The sequence below is a fragment of the Xiphophorus maculatus genome, chromosome 8 (genome assembly GCF_002775205.1).
Source record: "Xiphophorus maculatus strain JP 163 A chromosome 8, X_maculatus-5.0-male, whole genome shotgun sequence".
In the NCBI taxonomy this organism is placed as follows: domain Eukaryota; kingdom Metazoa; phylum Chordata; class Actinopteri; order Cyprinodontiformes; family Poeciliidae; genus Xiphophorus; species Xiphophorus maculatus.
In genome coordinates this window covers 22,843,882-22,861,315 of record NC_036450.1, presented here as the reverse complement: position 1 = coordinate 22,861,315, position 17,434 = coordinate 22,843,882, and the positions used below count along the sequence as shown (strand labels likewise).

The following is a 17,434-nucleotide window of genomic DNA, read 5'->3' as shown; positions in this document are numbered from 1 at the left end:
ACACAGAGTCAGTATCCATTTCAGCTGCAACCTCATCTGTTTTCCACAGCGTGAGAAAATGACAGTGTGCTGTGTTGCTGTGCGTAATGTGTGAAAATGTGCGACTTACAAATGAAAGCAGTTGGCGTTTCTGGTTTTGATTACGTCTCTTGGAGCTTTCGGGTGCACCAGGAACCAACATGCAGAACTCATTTATTCCAAGTTTCATGTCTGCAAACACAACATACTTACCTACCGTAAATCTTAAAACAAATACTTTAAAAAAAACAAAACTTGACTTATTTGAGAAACATTGTCATTAATTCACTTGTAAAAAACCAAAAAGGCTAAGCTTGTATTCTCACTGTTAAGCTTTCAACAACGTCCTCAATAGTCACATAGTGTCTTTTTCTATCATCCATATTCAAGTGTTTGTGCATTAAACATGAGGAATACTTCACATGATTCATACATTGATAACTTAGTGTATGCTTACAAATTAGAGCTACATCTAGAAATTTACGAACTGTGGTCTGACTGGGTGGTCTGAAATTGAAGGACCCAGCGTTGTCAGGCGAAGTCAAACTGTCTATGCGCGGTCTTGTGGTTTGCGGGATGCTCGTTTCTGCACACGCCATTCAAGGTCCACAAGATGCGCTGTGCCGAGTTCCTGTGAAACCCCTCCCTTTGCCGCGTACGTCAGTGGTGTTTTAAAACACAATAGGCGTGGTTTAGACGATTATTACGAGTTCACAACTTCGGAGGAGAAGGGAATTGTGATTGATGAGCTGGAAAAGTCTCATTTTATTTTCTATTTTATTGGAAGCCAATAAAGAGAACAGTAACCAAACTGGGGAGTCCAGGGTTTCAGTCCAACAGATGCGGCAGATGGGTTAGCAAAATGCGCTCCATCTATGATCGGATGACCGCCACCCGTTTTGGTCACGCCGATCACCGAATCAATCTAACATGGTCTCTATACCGCAGAGTCTAGCTTCTCGGCGCTCACAAACTGCTGTTGCTGCTGGTTATAAATGGGAAATGTCCCTTGTGTCTTCTGTTTTGTCCAAGGTGACCAATTGGATATGTTGGAACGCTTTTTGGCATAAACAAATATGGCCACGAAATTCTCCCTAACTGCACCATAGCTTTTCATGCAGCGGGCACCGACAAGTTCAGCAGAGCCGATTTTGAAATTTGTTCTTTTTCCAGTCCGTAAATGCGCCACACCTACTTCACATGAATTCACCCTGAGGTGTGAAAGTTCTTATCGAAAGAAGAGCCAAAACAAATGATTTTGTTGTTTGTTTTTTATTCAGATGCAGAGTTGAATGTTTTGTATACAACTTTTTAAGGTACAAAATTAGTCTTTTCACAAGGGATGACACTTTGAGCCTTCTTTGGGGATGTTTCATCTTTCTAAACTTTGAACTCTTGGGACATGGTGGATAAAAATAAATGTTAGTCTTTTGGAAATCTCAGAATCTCAGGAGGTTAGGGGTCTTTATTATCTACCGAACAAACATTAATGTTTACAGTTAGTTTTGGCATTCATGCTAAACATGCTAATTGCTAATAAAAGATGCTAAAGACGGCTTAAAACGTCCAGCTCTTAACCTCTAAGTTTTAAAAGTACATGCTCAACCACTGTTTCTAATTCAAATATTTAATCACCGCTTGTGGCAATAAGGCTAGAAATTATTTTGAATGCTTTGAATTATACAGTAATTCTTAAATTGAAATCAGAATCGGATAATTGTTGTGTCAGCAAGTCAAAAGCTGAGAAAACTGCATGTCGGAAATCAGCTTTAAAACTCTAATTCTCTCATCTGTTAAATAGCATTATATCTATTTAACATTTATTTTAATTCTTACAGAAGTTAGTTTGCGCGTCTTAAAGTTGACTCAGTTTGAGGCTCTATTATTAGTGAATATTGCTCTTCACATGTTCCTAAAATGGCAAATATCCAGATAAATATCCCCATGATTAATATCCAACATGGCCGCTGCTAATATAGGATGTATTAATGAGGTTTAATATCAAACTCCCAACTTCTGAGACGAGTCGAACACATCTTACCAAAAAAGTCTTTACAGTCTGACGACGTGGATTTACACACACATTAAATGTTAAGGATCACAACTTTTGTTTGCACAATTAAAACTAACATGTCGCACACAAAAATATGAATTTGTAAACCTGGGAGTTCATGTGAACTCAGCAGTTTCTGAAATCCTTTAGATAAAGGCTAAAAATGTATTTACTTACAGTTGCCTTTGATTTACTAGTATAATAATTGAAACATTATTGATTTCCAATCTGAAATGTAATATTTGTCTGATGTTCTGTCATTTAAAGCACTTTGAATTGGCTTGTTGCTCATACCTTGGTCTGGTCTTATAGTGGAACCCTGATCCAAGGACTTATTTATTCTGGAAGGTGTGTGTGTTTGCTGTTCTTTCCATCTCTACCCATGGGGTTCTGGATTATTTTGTGTTCTGTGCAAAGCAACATTTTTGTTTCCTTTTTCCTATTAGACGTCCGAAAGGTCCTAGGCTAAAATAAAACCGCTCTTACTTGCGAGCACACACCCAAGTGACATAAAGGGAATTCAAAAGTTTGGAAAAGACCTTTGTCTTGTTTTGTTTCACTTTTCAACCAAACCAACCCTGACACCAACAAACCCATCATCAGTGTTTCCACGACAACAGCCTTATCGCGGTCAGAGTTCACGTTCATACAAATGTGATTCCTGTGCCATTGGAATCTGTTTTCATCGCCTCAGAGAAGCAGCCACGAACACAATCGCCGCACACTTTGAATGTCCTTGGGAGGGAAAATAAAGCCAGGCAAGGAAAAAAAATACAAATCTGTTAGTTTTTTTTTCCTTCACACCTCGGTTTCGGGCCGCGGTCCCCAGGGTGGTGCAGACAGGAAATGGGAATGACTGCTTCCTGCCTGGGCCAGCTTTGAAGGCAGCGCATGAAGGACGATCCCATGGCGGAGCAATGTTCCTGCGCTTTGACCGGGGTCTTTGTAATGTCTGATTTACAGCTTCCCCCCGCCCCGCGCCATTTCATCTATGATTTAATGTTTCCTGGTCAGATGGCTATCGGCGGCCTTACATGTCCGCTCTGGTCCCGCAGGACACCCGCCGCATGGAAATAAAGCAACAAGCTAGCTTTATAACGCAAAACTAACATTCCATGAAACTTCTCCCTCCCCCTCTTAATAGCTTACAACTTTTAACCATTACCTCATATTGAAAACATGATTCTTTTTTCTCCCAGGTAGCGTTTACTGAACAAAAAAAACTTTATTTTATAGGTTTGAATGTTTCCGTACACTAAAAGAATTTGGAGTGCTTTCCCATCGTTTCACTGCAACGTTTCTCACACAGATGTTCCTGTTAATACTCAGCACTTTCCCCGCTCTGACCTTTGACCTCATCCCTTTCCTAACCTTCAACCTCATCCTGAACCCTGTCGTAATTCTTTAAAACTATAAATCCCAAACTAACCTTAAATAAAGGTTGAGGTGATTCAAAGTTCAGCCTGATTTATTGTACTTCCCAGGCCTACGCAGTTATTTTGTAATACACCTTTTCGTTCCATCGTTTTTTTAATGGTTTTTTTTTATTATTTCTTTTTAGATGTTCCCATTGTATTCATCACTCTATGGGGTGCAGCTCTGTTGATACAAAGTTAAGCAAAAATGAAAAGTGTTAGGAAAGTTCTTAAAGTTTGAGATTCATCGATTCATCATCACCTCAAAATTAAATATGCCGTTAGCAATCTTTAATGCAGGACGAGATGTTGAAAATCATCAGAAAAGAGAGAAATATTTTGAGGAAAAAAAATTACATATGTGCAACAGTTTGTTTTTACTTCTGCTCTCTTCGCCTCACAAAGTTTGACAACCAAATAAATTGTCGACACATGAAAAGATTCCTGCTAGCTGAAGATTTAAAAAGAAAAAAATCTGTTTATTTGGTTTGGAATATTTCCAGGGTTTTAGCATTCAGACTTTTTAACAGTAATTTATGACTCCATCAGGTTTAAAGAAAATGCAACGCTTTCAGCACCTTTTTGAGTGAAGTTCTGAGCTGCAAAAGGGAAATCAAATATTCAGGTCTGAATTCTTTCATGCTAAATGTAAATCTTTCAGAACAAGTGTCAGTAATATCAAACAAAGTGAAAAGCATATAAGTGGAAACCCTGGTCCCTTTGTGTGAATGAAATTATTTTTGCAACTCTGTAGAAGAAGTGAACTGATGCTGTCACATGTATGGATTTGCTTTATTTTGCCTTCAGACTGTCTACGTAGTTTTCGGTCCTGCAGCTAGACATGCTAGTTTAGCGTTAGCATCATACTCTGGGATTTATGTTCTCCGAAAGAAAAAAACTAAGTAGAAAACACTGACAGTGCCCACACAGCCAGTGTTACTTACATATTACTAGCATAATACATCAAAATTATATTTATATATGGCACTAATTTACAAATACTTTCTTGCTGTCAGACCAAATATCATCAAAAATGGGAGGAAAAGAGGGTAAAAATCTTTTAAACGTGTAAATCCTTACTGTTTGGTACTGTTTTGGTACTTCTTGATACTTTCTACTGAACACTCAACGATGAAACCCTACATAGATGTGAAGGATGATCAGTAGAGTTGATTTTCACAAGAAAATTAAAATGTCAAAAACGGCGAAACCTCCCGGGAACGCTTTTGAGTAAGAAGTTCTGTTCAATCTAGACGTTTACAACATTATAGTGTAACGTTAAGTGTCATTGTTTATTATTACTGTGAAGAAAAACAAATATGTAGCTAGTTAGCTAGTTAGCTAACTAGCTAGCCACCTAAATTGCTAAATCTATAGATAAATAGAAATGCAGACATTTATCTGTTTTGTTTGCATTATAAAGAACAATCATTCCACATGTTGTATATTGAAATGTATTTTAGCTTAGCCTCATTGCTGCCTCAGTATGCTGTTGACTTTTTCTAGGCTTTTGAATGTTTTTAGCATTTGTTCTGCTATTCTCACACTTTGAGCCTTCCTGGGGTTGTTTAGTGTTTATAATCCCCGTGGTAAAATGCGTATGACAGTGCAGTATATCCTGTGTAGCTTGGAAGTGTCCTTTTGTCCAGGGCCAGCCCTTTCCCTATCCCTCCCTCTCATCACGGCAGTGTCTGTTTTTAATCTGGGACAGTGATTTATGAAGGGAGCCAGGGCTGTGTATATCTCCTCACTTCCTTTCATTTCTCAAATGGTTTGTACTCCGCGGGATGATAGATTTATCTACACACAACCCCTGCATGACTAATTAACTCTGAAATATCAGGGCCAGATGTGGCGCTAAAAGACGGGCCCCAGAGTGTGCTTTCTCTCCCACTCGGCCTGACTCACTGGTTTTTCTAACTGTTGCTTGGAATTTTCCTTCAGATTTCGCCACTTCTCAACACTCAGCTATAATTCAGCCAGTAATATGACAACGTGTTTAAGGGGAGAATGTAAAAGTTGTACAGGCTGAAACAGCAAATTAACTCTGTTGATGGTTTTGATTTTGAAGACAGTTCAAATAAATGGAAGACTTTCTTTTATCGTCTGGGCTTGTTTTACAATCCTTTACAGCTAAGTTATGGCAGACCAAAGTTATTTTTCAGAATGGTTTTTTTAACTACAAAGGCATGCAAGTAAAGTATCCAGTTTGGTCCTCTGTTACACTGTTTTTATCACTGTACTTTTTATGTATGCTATAAAACTGGAAACTGAGGTTACAATAACACAACGGGTGTGTAATAGTTGAGACTAGAAGAAAACACAATGCAAAAAACTACAGCCAGTTTCAAAAAATCCAAAAAGTGAGCTCTAACTAAACCTGATGCCACAAGTACTCTTATGGTGCGTTCGCACCAAACGTGTTTTGAGCATCAGGTACGTCTGGTTTACATTCAAAGTCTATGTAAGCGCGGCGTGATTTGAACCATTTTGAGCGTTCGACGTCAAACGTGTCCAACGCTCCACACAGACTTTGAATGGAAACCAGAAGCTCCTGACGCTTAAAACGCATTTGCTGTGAACGCACCATTACATCCTCCAGGCCAACACAACAAGCTCCACTACAAAATCGGAGTGAAAAGATACAAATGTGAACAGCAGCTCTAATTTCTAGAAAAAACAGCTCACAAAACAAAATGATAGACGTTATTTAGTTGGAGAAAACTGAGTCAAGATTCAGCTATAGATTTAAAAAAAAGTCTATTTCATAAATGTTGTAAATATTTCACAAATTGTCCTGAAAAATCGTCAATCAGCACAAAATAATGCTGGAAGACTTAACAACTCAATCCAGTATATTGATTCATTTTGCTGCTGGCTAAAATAGCGTTAGAAGAATATTTTGACACTGAATGTTTCATCGAACTCAAATGGAATTTTAAAGAATCCAAGTTCAGTGTAAAAACAAGTTTGATCAGCCTAAATATTTTAGGTCTTGTGTTAGAGATGATCAAATAAACTGTGAAACACCTTTAGCACTGATAGCAGTCCAAGGTTAGCATCGTTAGCAGCTAAATGTTAGCTAGCCGTGCCGTTCTCCCAGAGAAAAGGACAAATTAGGAACAAACTAGATCCTAACATGTCTTTCAACGATTATCACAAAAAAACATGACTATTAACTACTCATAAAATATTAGGTGCTAATCTCACTTCCAAAATCCTGAACTATTCAAGACATTTTTGAACAAGCAAACATCTAAAAATTTCTAATAAGGAAAATAACATTGTAAAAAGACAACAAAACTGTTTAGAAATACTTTTTATTTTATTTTACAAGAAACATGAACATGTCTTTGTTATATTGTTCCATGCCTCTTTTCCGATCTGTTTTGTGAGTTAATTGTTGCATTAGCGTTTCAATCCCACTACGCCGAACCTTCGTCTTGTGTTAGCTTAGCCGTCAGACGCTATACAATTGAACAGACTATAAGCTCTGGCAAAGACAATGAATCAGTGTTAACCATTTAAAGGGTTAAATTACCTCCACCATGTCTCACATATTGCAAGTTGGACGAAAGAGACTTTAGAAATTTGCGCAACACAACGTGATCGAGCAGAAAAAGTCAAATTATTTGTTACCCACATCAAAGAGATTTTGAAGCAATAAACAGCGGTTTGGATATTCCTACACATGTTGCTCTCTCGTTCTTAAAGTTACCTACATCGCCTTCCTACTTTGAGAAATACATGCATGCGCGTTAGTGATAAACCAGAATAAATCATTTGCAGATGTTTGTGGCTTTGTCTGCGGTGCCGACTCTAGTTTATCTAGCCATTTCATCATCAAGAGATCAGGCGGTCTACAAAATGCAGGAAACTCGCTCTGCTTAGCAGCTCTATTTCTTTCAATAACATCTTCAATTCCCACTAGCAATGCGTCCAACATTGCTGCCTCATTTCACCATAAAATCAAGCACTAATCAAAATGACAGGATCCATAAACGTCCACATTATTGGCTTTTGTTTGCTTTAATTAAAAACACAATGCGAGACCAACATGTTTAAATCAAAGAGTCTGTAAAACTGTCGGCTCGAATTTGTTTGGAACGTCCTGATTTTATTCCAACTCGTTTTTCCATTTATTCTGTAGCCTCTCTTAGTCAGCAGCTGGACGCCGGCTACACCCAGGACTGGTTACGCTCCCACAGTGGACCAATGCAGAGAGAAATAAACAGACACCAGGGGCAATTTAGAGCCACCTTTTCATCTAACTTGCTTCTTTTCTAACTGCGCAAGGAACCGCAAAAAGCCAACACGTGTTCAGGGAACGCAGAAAGTCTGCCCAAAGAAGCACCAGCTGAGACTCGAACCAATAACATCCACCATGCAGCCTCTAAATGCAATAATATGGCAATAAAATGAACTAAAATCCGTTTGGGAGGAAAGTCTAAGATCCTAATGAGATTCCCACATATGTGTCCTAGAATGGATGAGCTGAGACCATTGCATGAACTATAAAGTGACATATAATTTTCCTAGTCAGGATTTATTTATTTCCCACAAGTCCTAAAACAATGAAATGTCAAAGCTGGCTGCCATTTGACAGTGTTGTAAAACTAAAAAACTCACAGTTTTAGCATGGTGGCAGCTACATCAGTAAGCCCCGATTACAGTCAGAGATGAAGCAGATCTCTGTTTGAGATTGAATTCTTTTCAAAATACAGTGAATTTGATCAAATGTCATAGACATCTCATCAGTCATCAATTATTCGTTATTGGATTAACCTCGAACTAAATTTAACAGAGGAATGGGCTTTGAGCCAAAACTGTCTTTTCTTGCTTTCTTTCTATATTCCGGTCATCGTCTCAAGACTTTGGTTCCATTACAAATGTGCGCAAAACTTTATCGGTGTCCCGCTAACGTAGAAAAAAATAGAATTTCGCAATTGCGCTAGTTTCCATTAAATTAGAAACTCAATTAAAAATCACGTTAAGAAATTTGTTCTCGCGATAAGCCATCGTCTAAAAACCACTTTCTTTCGTCGTCTTTGTCTTTTTCGCCAGTGGTAACATCCAGTTGTTGGTCACATGACTTGTGATGCGGAAGTGTTTGCTCTTTTGCAAAAAGCACAAATTGCAATACCTCAAAAAAACTAATTTCATCCTATCGTATTTTTCGATAAGTCTTCTCTTGGAGGAGTCGTGATCAACAACTACTTTCTACCGGTGGAAAAGACGAAAAAGACGACCGGAAGTGGTAGGAGGACGATGGTGCAGCATGTTTATTTTTTTAAGCGAATAAGTGAATAAGTGTGATCTTTAATTGCATTTCTTAACAGAAACATCAATTGCGAAATTGTGTTTTTTCGACATTACTGGAATATCAACAAAAGTTTTGTAATCGAAATGCAGCTGGAGACATCTTAACTTCTAGTTTGGGAATTTCTCTTAAGATGCTTTTCCCATTCCCTTCATTTTTACCTACTTATCAGTCATAGTGTCTGTTCACCTGTCAGCAAAACTGCTCTTTGATGTCAATCATCACTCTGGAAGAAAAAAGAAAAGCAAATGACAGTTCTTAGTCTGCACCTTTCTTCCCTCTGTGCTCGTCTTCTTTAGCTCCAGGGTTGGGACAGAGGGAAGGAGGTGATGGGTAAACCTCTTCCAGGCAGATCCACCTTAAAAAGAAAACCGCCAGAAGCCCTCTCCCCCTCCCACTGACATGCTGACAGCCTGCCATAAGTGACGGGTGATCTGTACAAATTTCAGGACTAATAAATCTACCTGTCAGAGGAAGGAGACTTGAAAGGGCCGCTGCCCTGCGGCACGGATTAAACGCAACTGGCGGTGATGAAATTCTGTAGGTCGGAGAATTACAGCTGTCAGGAAGAAACGCCTACATCGGATCTGATGGCTCGCCTGGCTCCTCTTACAACCTGCGCTCTGGCTCACAGAACTCGTGCGCTTTTCTTTTTCTTTTCTTTTTTTCTCCAGCTCATTTCTTCACATTCTTAAACATGTGAGAGACTAACTTCTCAAAAAGTGGCGTGGGAAATAATATATCTCCTGCGTACAGCAAGATATTTTCTGAACAGTTGTTTTGTTTTTTGCTTCTTCGTTTTTTTGTTGTTGTTCCTTCTCGCAGCGGAGCCAAAGACTGGAACAAAGCTAAATCATAAAACACACAGCTGTTTTGCCTTTTCATCACAGAGCAGCTCGATTTTTATTGTCGCTTTGAAGTTCAGCCAGTGAGAGACATATTCACTGCGGGTCCATGACAGCTATAAACATCAGTTCACCCGTTCCATCATCTGAAGAGAGAGGCATAAAACAGCTGAGCGTGTTGCTGTATTTATGGGTAAACGAGTGGAAAAGCCATTGCTCTCTCTAATCTGTCATAAAGTAGATTTATGGGTGTGCGCTGTGAGACTCTTGTTCGGTCTGTGTATTGACTCATCTCATGCACACAGGTTCCATAAGGCCAGCCACTGTCCTTACTCGACATCAGCGCTATCAGCTAATGAAAGGAATTGTATTTTTATTTTGTGAAAACTAGAGATTTACTGGACATTAGCTGCCTTTTCATTACAAATGTGTGCACATCTTTGTCTTAATTATGCTAATGTCAAAAAAACAAAAGAGACAACTTTGTAAATGCGCTGTTTTGACATGCTTGAATGACTTTTTATGAACTGTGCGATGCTGTGAGGCCTCAGGTGGAGCCAGCTGTGCATTGTCCAAAAATAACTAAAGCAAACCGCGATGCTCCTACTGCTTCCTGTAGTAACATCCGGTTGTCCATCACGTGACTCGTGTGACGTGAAAAGAAGTGTTTGAATTTCAGTTTTGCAAAATGCATCTAATTTGATACGGCCGAAAACCACCTCATCCTAGCGCAAAAACCTTTGGTTGAAAAACATGAGTTTTTACGAAATTGGCATGTTTTTCCGTTGAGCAAATGTATTTTCTTAATACTGAGGTTGTGGAAATTAACGTAAAATCAGCTGATGGCTGGGCTTTTTGATACTAATGTAAAATTGTGAGTTTAATGTAAATTTTCCACAGAAATGTTCAAGAACACAGGGATTAAAGAACTCCCACCTGCAGATGGCAGTATGTCTTTCTTCTACTACACTGCTTCCTCAGCCTTACTTGATGTCAAGTTATGGTCCATGATCGATGTGGCGAGTAGAAAAAGTCACATTTATTGACTTACTTTTTTATCTTTTTACTTTATTTGAAGAGAGTAAACTACTAATTTGTGAAGGCATATTGCCAACCAGTTATAAGCAACTCTCATCAGAGTACATTTAGGAATAATCAAGAAACTTCCAAACTCAAAAATGTGACCTAACAAAAGCTTTGCTGTAAATCATGCTACACCATGCAGGCGCTCTGATGAAGATTAACTTACCTCGACATAGTGAACGCTTGAAGTACCTTAAGCTGATGCCAGTCTGACCCATTTCCAGGTTAATTCAGCTAAGAAATGTGGCTAGATTGTGTAAGACACACAGCAGATAAACATTGTCACTGATCATGCTGAGACTTGGCCGTCTGCTCTCCGTTTACCAAGAGTAAACATTTAGATTTCGAATCACATCTGCAACAGCATCGAAGATGAAACGTTCCCCCGCTCTTCCATGTCTCAAAGATGTTTAGAAATAATCCCGTTATTCCTTCTGCTTAACAACAACAATGTTCCCAGCTGTGAGAATGAAGGCGAAATGATAAATATCTGCCAATAAAGTTTTTTATCCCACAGATATGAACATTTTTGGGGGGGGTTAAAAGCTATAATCTGCTAAAAAAACACGGTTTGACAAGCTGATAGCATTCCAACGCTTTGAGGGTTTCTAATAAAAAAGTTTTTATACCGCAGAAAAAGATATGTATAACTACCAAAGATAATAATTTTATAGAGGGTAACTTTAAAAATCCAAAATGAATCATTGAACTGACTAGGATACATTTTTCCCAGGGTCTGAATCAACATGTGTCAAAATTTTAAGTCATGCCTCATGAAACCACATGAGCTTTTTGTAATAAAGCTGAAAAAAGTCAAAGGATTTCTAATGATGACATGGTGCCTAATTTGAGAAACACTCTGTTCCAATCTATCAACTGAATGTTCAGATATTTCTCGATTACTAATAGCTTTGGCCTGAGGCAAGCCCCAGATCAAACCCAACACTTCAAGTCATGCAGATTCATTTTCTGCGGATGATAAACATTTCCACCAAATTTCATGGCGATCAGAGAGGAGACGTTGATGGAAAATGCAATATTCACAATGGCCCTAGAGGTAAAGTTGGAAACTAGTTGAATGACTGTTTTTTGTGGGGCCATGAATAATCGATCAACATCAAATTATCCTCTGACCAATTGGATAGCAATGCAGAATTTCAGTCAGTTCCAAAAAAAAACCCTAGGAACTTATGATGGCTTCTCAAGAACACGGTAATCACATCATAATGCGAAATAAAAGATCTCTGCCTCTCCATTACCCCTACTTAACCTCTCCGTCACCTCGCTGCCCAACTCTGAGACCTCTGGCCTCCGCTTCAACTCCCGGCACGGACTGAGGCTGAAGGTTCGCACCAGGGTCTAGATCAACAAACGGAGTCAAAGGTCGCGCTTTCTTCACCCTGCTCTTAAGGTTTGTGTGTTTGTGTGAGCAGAGTCTTGTCGCCTCTTCAGTTTCCCTCATTGGCCATGCTCTTGGTCTCCCAATGTCTATGTATGTGTGAAGACTCCCTATTTTTTAATTTATTTGCTTTTAAAAAAACAAAAAAAAAACACAGCTATCATGTGGAATTCAAACATTAAAAGAAGAATTGTTTTTTTGTTCAATCTACTGAAAGCAAGGAGAAAATGATAAGCTAAAAAATGGCGGCGTCTTCTTGAACGAGAACTGCTAATCAAGTTCCACCATGTGTGTACAGGTATCCCTGCCCAGGATGATTGGACTACATTCCAGATTTCTTTTGTGTTTCTAGGTGTTTGCCTGTAAAAACAGAATTTCTTTTGTCACCCCATGTGCTTTCTATTAGATTACGCCCCAGGCATTGGGCTGGTCACTCCACAATGTTAACCTCATTGGACTAGAACCAATATAACTCACTTGCTTGTTCGGATACGTCGTCTGGTTGAAACACATGTTTCATAAAACACATCTTTCTGTTCAGAATCAAACAACATGACCTCTTTGAGTGTCTTAATGTGCTTAAATTGATCATTGATTTCTGCTACGCATTAAATAGGCCTAACACCACATTTTCAGATCCTGTCTTAAGATGTTACAAGAAGATCATTATCCACAGTGAAATGAGTCTGGAGGGGAGGGGGGACAAATAACTCATTATTCCAGAAAAAAACTAAGATAAAAAGACAGATTAAAATTTGCATAAACACCCGGGTCAAAAGTGAGATTTCCAGTGGTTTGATGAGGCTGGAATTAAAAATCTGTAGTTTATATTTGGTAAATATAAGTTTGCCAAATTCACATCCCAAGTGTGAAGCATAACTGAGGCTCCAGCATGTGGTTTAACTAGGACTTTGCTGCAACAGCGACTGGTGCACTTCTCAAAATAAACTGCATTGTTAGGAAAGACTGTAGGTGGAAATCCTTAGACATCAGCTAGGAAGTTCAGGCTAGGGCAGAAGTGGGTCTCCTAAATGGACAATGACCCTCGGTGTATCTTTTTTTTTTTTTTTTTTTTACAGTGTGGCTTATGGAGATAAAGTGGCCATCATAAAACCCATGATCCTAGAAAGCAGAAAAATAGAATTATCCTTTATTCCCCCACAAAGGGGAATTTTTTGCACAACCGCAAAATGACAGCCAATAACAGCAAATAGACTCACACAAAGATAGATTATGAAAACAGAATAAACATTAAAATACAGTACAGTAAGGGCAGAATTTCAACATAATTACCATGTAGTTATCAAAAATACTCCAGTCAAAAGGAATGTGGAACTGAGTTGGTTGAATAAAATAAATAAGAAGACAGGCCATTTACATCCAGTGATAATAAAAACTCCCGGGCCCATCGGAAATTTCTTAGAAAAGCTGCAAGCTCAAGCTAGCCAGGTCAAAACCACACTGTGCTTCGTACAGAGGATTTTGATAAACAACTGGTAGACGTTGACTCTGTTGAAATTTTAAGAGATTGTCTGATTTTACCCAATAGTTAGCACTTGCGCTAGTTTGACTGTGAAAGAAGCTGCTCTATGAAGCTTACTGGACATTGCTTGCGACGTAAACAACTATCCCCCACTGCGAAGAGAGAAGTGCCGAGTCAAACAAGATCTTTGCCAGTAATTAACATCTTAAACATTCCTCTTGCTTTGACTTTTAATTGCTCAACATTTGACCAACACAGACTTAGCGGCTTTGTCAGCTTCCTCCGCTGCCATTGCCAAGCTACAACCATACCCATCCTATAACCGCACCGCAAATTTACGTCATCATTCACAACTTCTTCTGTTTGATGATTAGCCCAGTTGAAATTTAACCAGAGAAATCGCGCTCAATCCCAGACTGTGCATGGAAGGGAGATGAGAATCGAGCGGCATTGCGTAGGAAGTCAAGCTAGCTAGCTTGTCAGGCTAGCTCAGACAAGTCGGCCTACAAAACTGAGTCGGATCAGTTCTGTCAGGAGGAATGGGCCAAAGTTCCAGCAAACAAATATTTTTTGTGCAAATTTTATCTGTATTTGTGTTTTTCATGGCTGTCCAACACTTAAAGTTATACTAACAAGTTGGGTGCTTTAGTCCTATGTTTAAGGAGAGTTGTTTTTTCCGTCTTCTTCCACAAATAAAACTTTTAATGGTTCAGAGAAAAGAAATCCCAACCTGGAAATATTTATGCGATAAACACATTGCAGATGGAGTCTATGATTGAGGCAGTGCAGTTTTCATGCTCCTCGCCAGCTCCCCCCTGAACCCTCACGCTGTAATCTGATTGTAAAAGTGTGGAAGGAAAAACTTTGAAGGCATAAACAGCGAGTTAATCTCTATCTCTGAACTCACCGGCTCGCCCATCAATTGATGTGAAGGGCTGCCAAAAAAACAACATGGGTATAATTTAGCATGACAGCCTTCTGGTGGCAGCTGGGGTGAAGAGTTCATGGAGAGAAACAGACGCTCTATGTGTGTGTGGGCGTGTGTGTGTGTGTGTGTGTGTGTGTGTGTGTGTGTGTGTGTGGAACAGACAAAGACTGCACACACATACGGCAATAGTCTGATTTACTGTATATGGGGCACATTTATGTATGGTGGTAAAAGTCTGACTATACCAAAGGAAGGATGTCGGAGTTTGACAATTTCGCAAAAACAGAAGTTCGATTGTTCAGCCTTGGGCACAGAAAGGTCAAGTATATCTATTCAAAGACTTCAAAAACCAAGAGTTTCTATTCAACAAGACTTCTTTTATTTCTGTCTTTACCCGTTACATTGGACCAACTGTCTCTTACTCCATCCCCTGGCTCTACGAGAATGTCTTTTGACAAGGGTGGACTAAAGCAGAGGATGACCCAAGGCTGGGCCAGTACAGACAAGACCGGGTGCCTGGGGGCCCCCAGAGGCTCTGGATCCATGACACCCAATAAGGAATGAAAAGAAGAAAAAAAAACAGCAAAATGAAGTGGCAAAGAGTACAAGTGTGATAATGGATTCCCACATTAGGTCCATCAAGGTCTGATGAGAAATGAAATATGGCAGCTGTTTGGCCGTGGAGGCAGAAAATCTGCTTTGAAACGAGGCAATCAACTCTCTGCTGACTCTGTTTGGTGGCAGCCGCTAGGGGCTTCATTTGCAACCCCCCCCCCCTTCTCCGTCAGCCCCATCCCGGGGTCAAGGATAGGAGTGGAAACACATGGTTTCGATGCTATCGCCGATGCTTCGGGTCTAGAGCTTGTCCACAAGTTTGCAACTGTGTCTTTAATTATTTATGGTTAGAGCGGGGGAAGAAGCTTAGAAAAAGTTTCCATGTGTTTGAGACGGGAATAAACCAAAGCCGCCTGCATCGCCATATTGGCCCTTCACACAGCTTCCTTTCATATGTGAGCAGAATTCCTGTGGCGTTCATGGATTGCTGTAGGACTGAGAACCATAAATTACTGGGGAACAACCTGAAGACAAAAGCAGCTACAGAAACTTTACACGGTGCTTCAGGTCAGCAGGGAGTCGTTTCATGAAAAGGTCATAGCTAAGTCTTCAGATTGGGGAAAAACTAATGTTTGACCGGCACAAAATAATCTGACGGAACATTTCAAGTCAAAAACACCTGATTTTGGTGGGGTTTTTACTCAAAGCAGTATGTAGAAAGTCAAAGTGGTCTAGTAAAAAGTTACTTATTTGTTGGTGCATAAAACTCAGTCAGGTTTAAGTCCAGAATGTGGAGCCATTGGCGTCTTAACCTCTTCATAAATCATTGTTTCATATTCGTATATTTTGATTTTTACTTGTATTCTAATTTAAACATTATATATAGATCTATTTGCGTCTTTAATAAAGGTAATGGATGAACAAATAGCTTTCAGTAGTTTTTACAAATAAAAATCCGAAAAGTTAAAATTTCCAATTAAAGCCACAAATCTTTTAGGGTATGTTTGCCAGATTTTGAGTATTTGAAAACAGAATATTTTTCCAATTTCCAATTAGATTGAAATATAAAGTTTGAGTGATTGTAATGTTGAATAGTGAACTAAAGTCTGCACCACCAAACAGTTGTTTTTCCAGGGTTACTCTGTGTTTTGCTCCATCTACCTTCCCATTGACTCTGACCAGCTTCCACGTCTCTGCTCAGGAAACGCACCAACACAGCATGATGCTTACACTACCGGTTCTGTGTTTTACGATAATGTGCACTGTTTGCTATTAACAGCACATAACTATTTGCATGTTGGCCCAAAAGTTCAACTTTAGTCTCACCTGACCAATGGAAGTAATGGGTCTCTTTTGGCAAAGTCTGGCCTGTCAGTGTAGGTTGGGCGGCCATGTTGATACTATTGTGCTATTCTCTTTATTTAGGGGTGTCAGCTTAAGAGGGGCTGATTTTGCTGTCATTTCCCCCGAAATCTCAAGTATTCATTATACTTTTTTTTTTTCCCCCAATAAAACAAAATTGAGTTTTTTGTTCTGAAGTGAAAATGTCTGAAAAGGTCGAGGGTAAATGAACACTTTTCCAAGGCATTTTCAATCAATCCTCATTCTGTGTCAAGGTGGACATGGTCAACAGTTACGTTTTCACATCTGCCTCTCCTGTTGTAAGATAACACCTGCCGACTGGCTGTGAGGTCTCTCGGGTTTCATCCCACCTCTGACCAGCTGAAAGAGCCGTGATAATCTGTCTTAACCAATCCTTTGTCAAAAGGATTCTGCGCACCGGTGAGTGATTTACGAGTGATGCGCAGCTTTTGCAAACTGTGATTTATTGCGATCTGCCCCGAAACCCATAAGCTGATTAAAGTGAAGCAGAAAACAGCAGCTCTTCTGTTCGGCACAGACCAATGCTTTGCTCGATTTTAGACGCCAGGAAAGAATAAGAAGGACAACAAAATTCTGGACATTCAAAACATTTCTGACCCTTTCAGAATTTGCAGGACATAATGCTTTCATAAAGCCATCTTATCATTTCTTATCAGAGTTTAACTTCTAGTTGAAATAAAGTAAAAGTGGATGCTTTCAAACTGTGCTGAATAAAACGACCTCATTGAGGAAGATGTGTCCTCAGCCCGGTTTCTAACAAATGATGGAGTAGTCTGTTTGTGGTCATTGAGGGGAGTTGGTCCAACTGAGACCTGACCCAACCACAACCTACGATTTGCATGTTGAAGCTAAGTGGCTCATCTAACTTGGCAGGATTTGCATGTGGAGAGTCTGGATGCACGAGTTACTTGATATTTCTCTCAACGCAAAAAATCCTAATGGAGAAGGGAGG

At 39.5% G+C, this 17,434-nt stretch overlaps 1 protein-coding gene across 1 annotated transcript in view; it reads left to right on the top strand.

The window, feature by feature from the left end:
• Positions 1–9,156, top strand: part of c8h2orf42 (chromosome 8 C2orf42 homolog) — a 69,092-nt gene extending 59,936 nt beyond the window's left edge. The window contains exon 7 of the transcript XR_002753171.1: positions 9,106–9,156. The gene's annotated coding sequence lies outside the window, so the exon portion shown is untranslated. The remainder of the gene's footprint in view (positions 1–9,105) is intronic.
• The last annotated feature ends 8,278 nt before the right edge of the window (positions 9,157–17,434 follow it).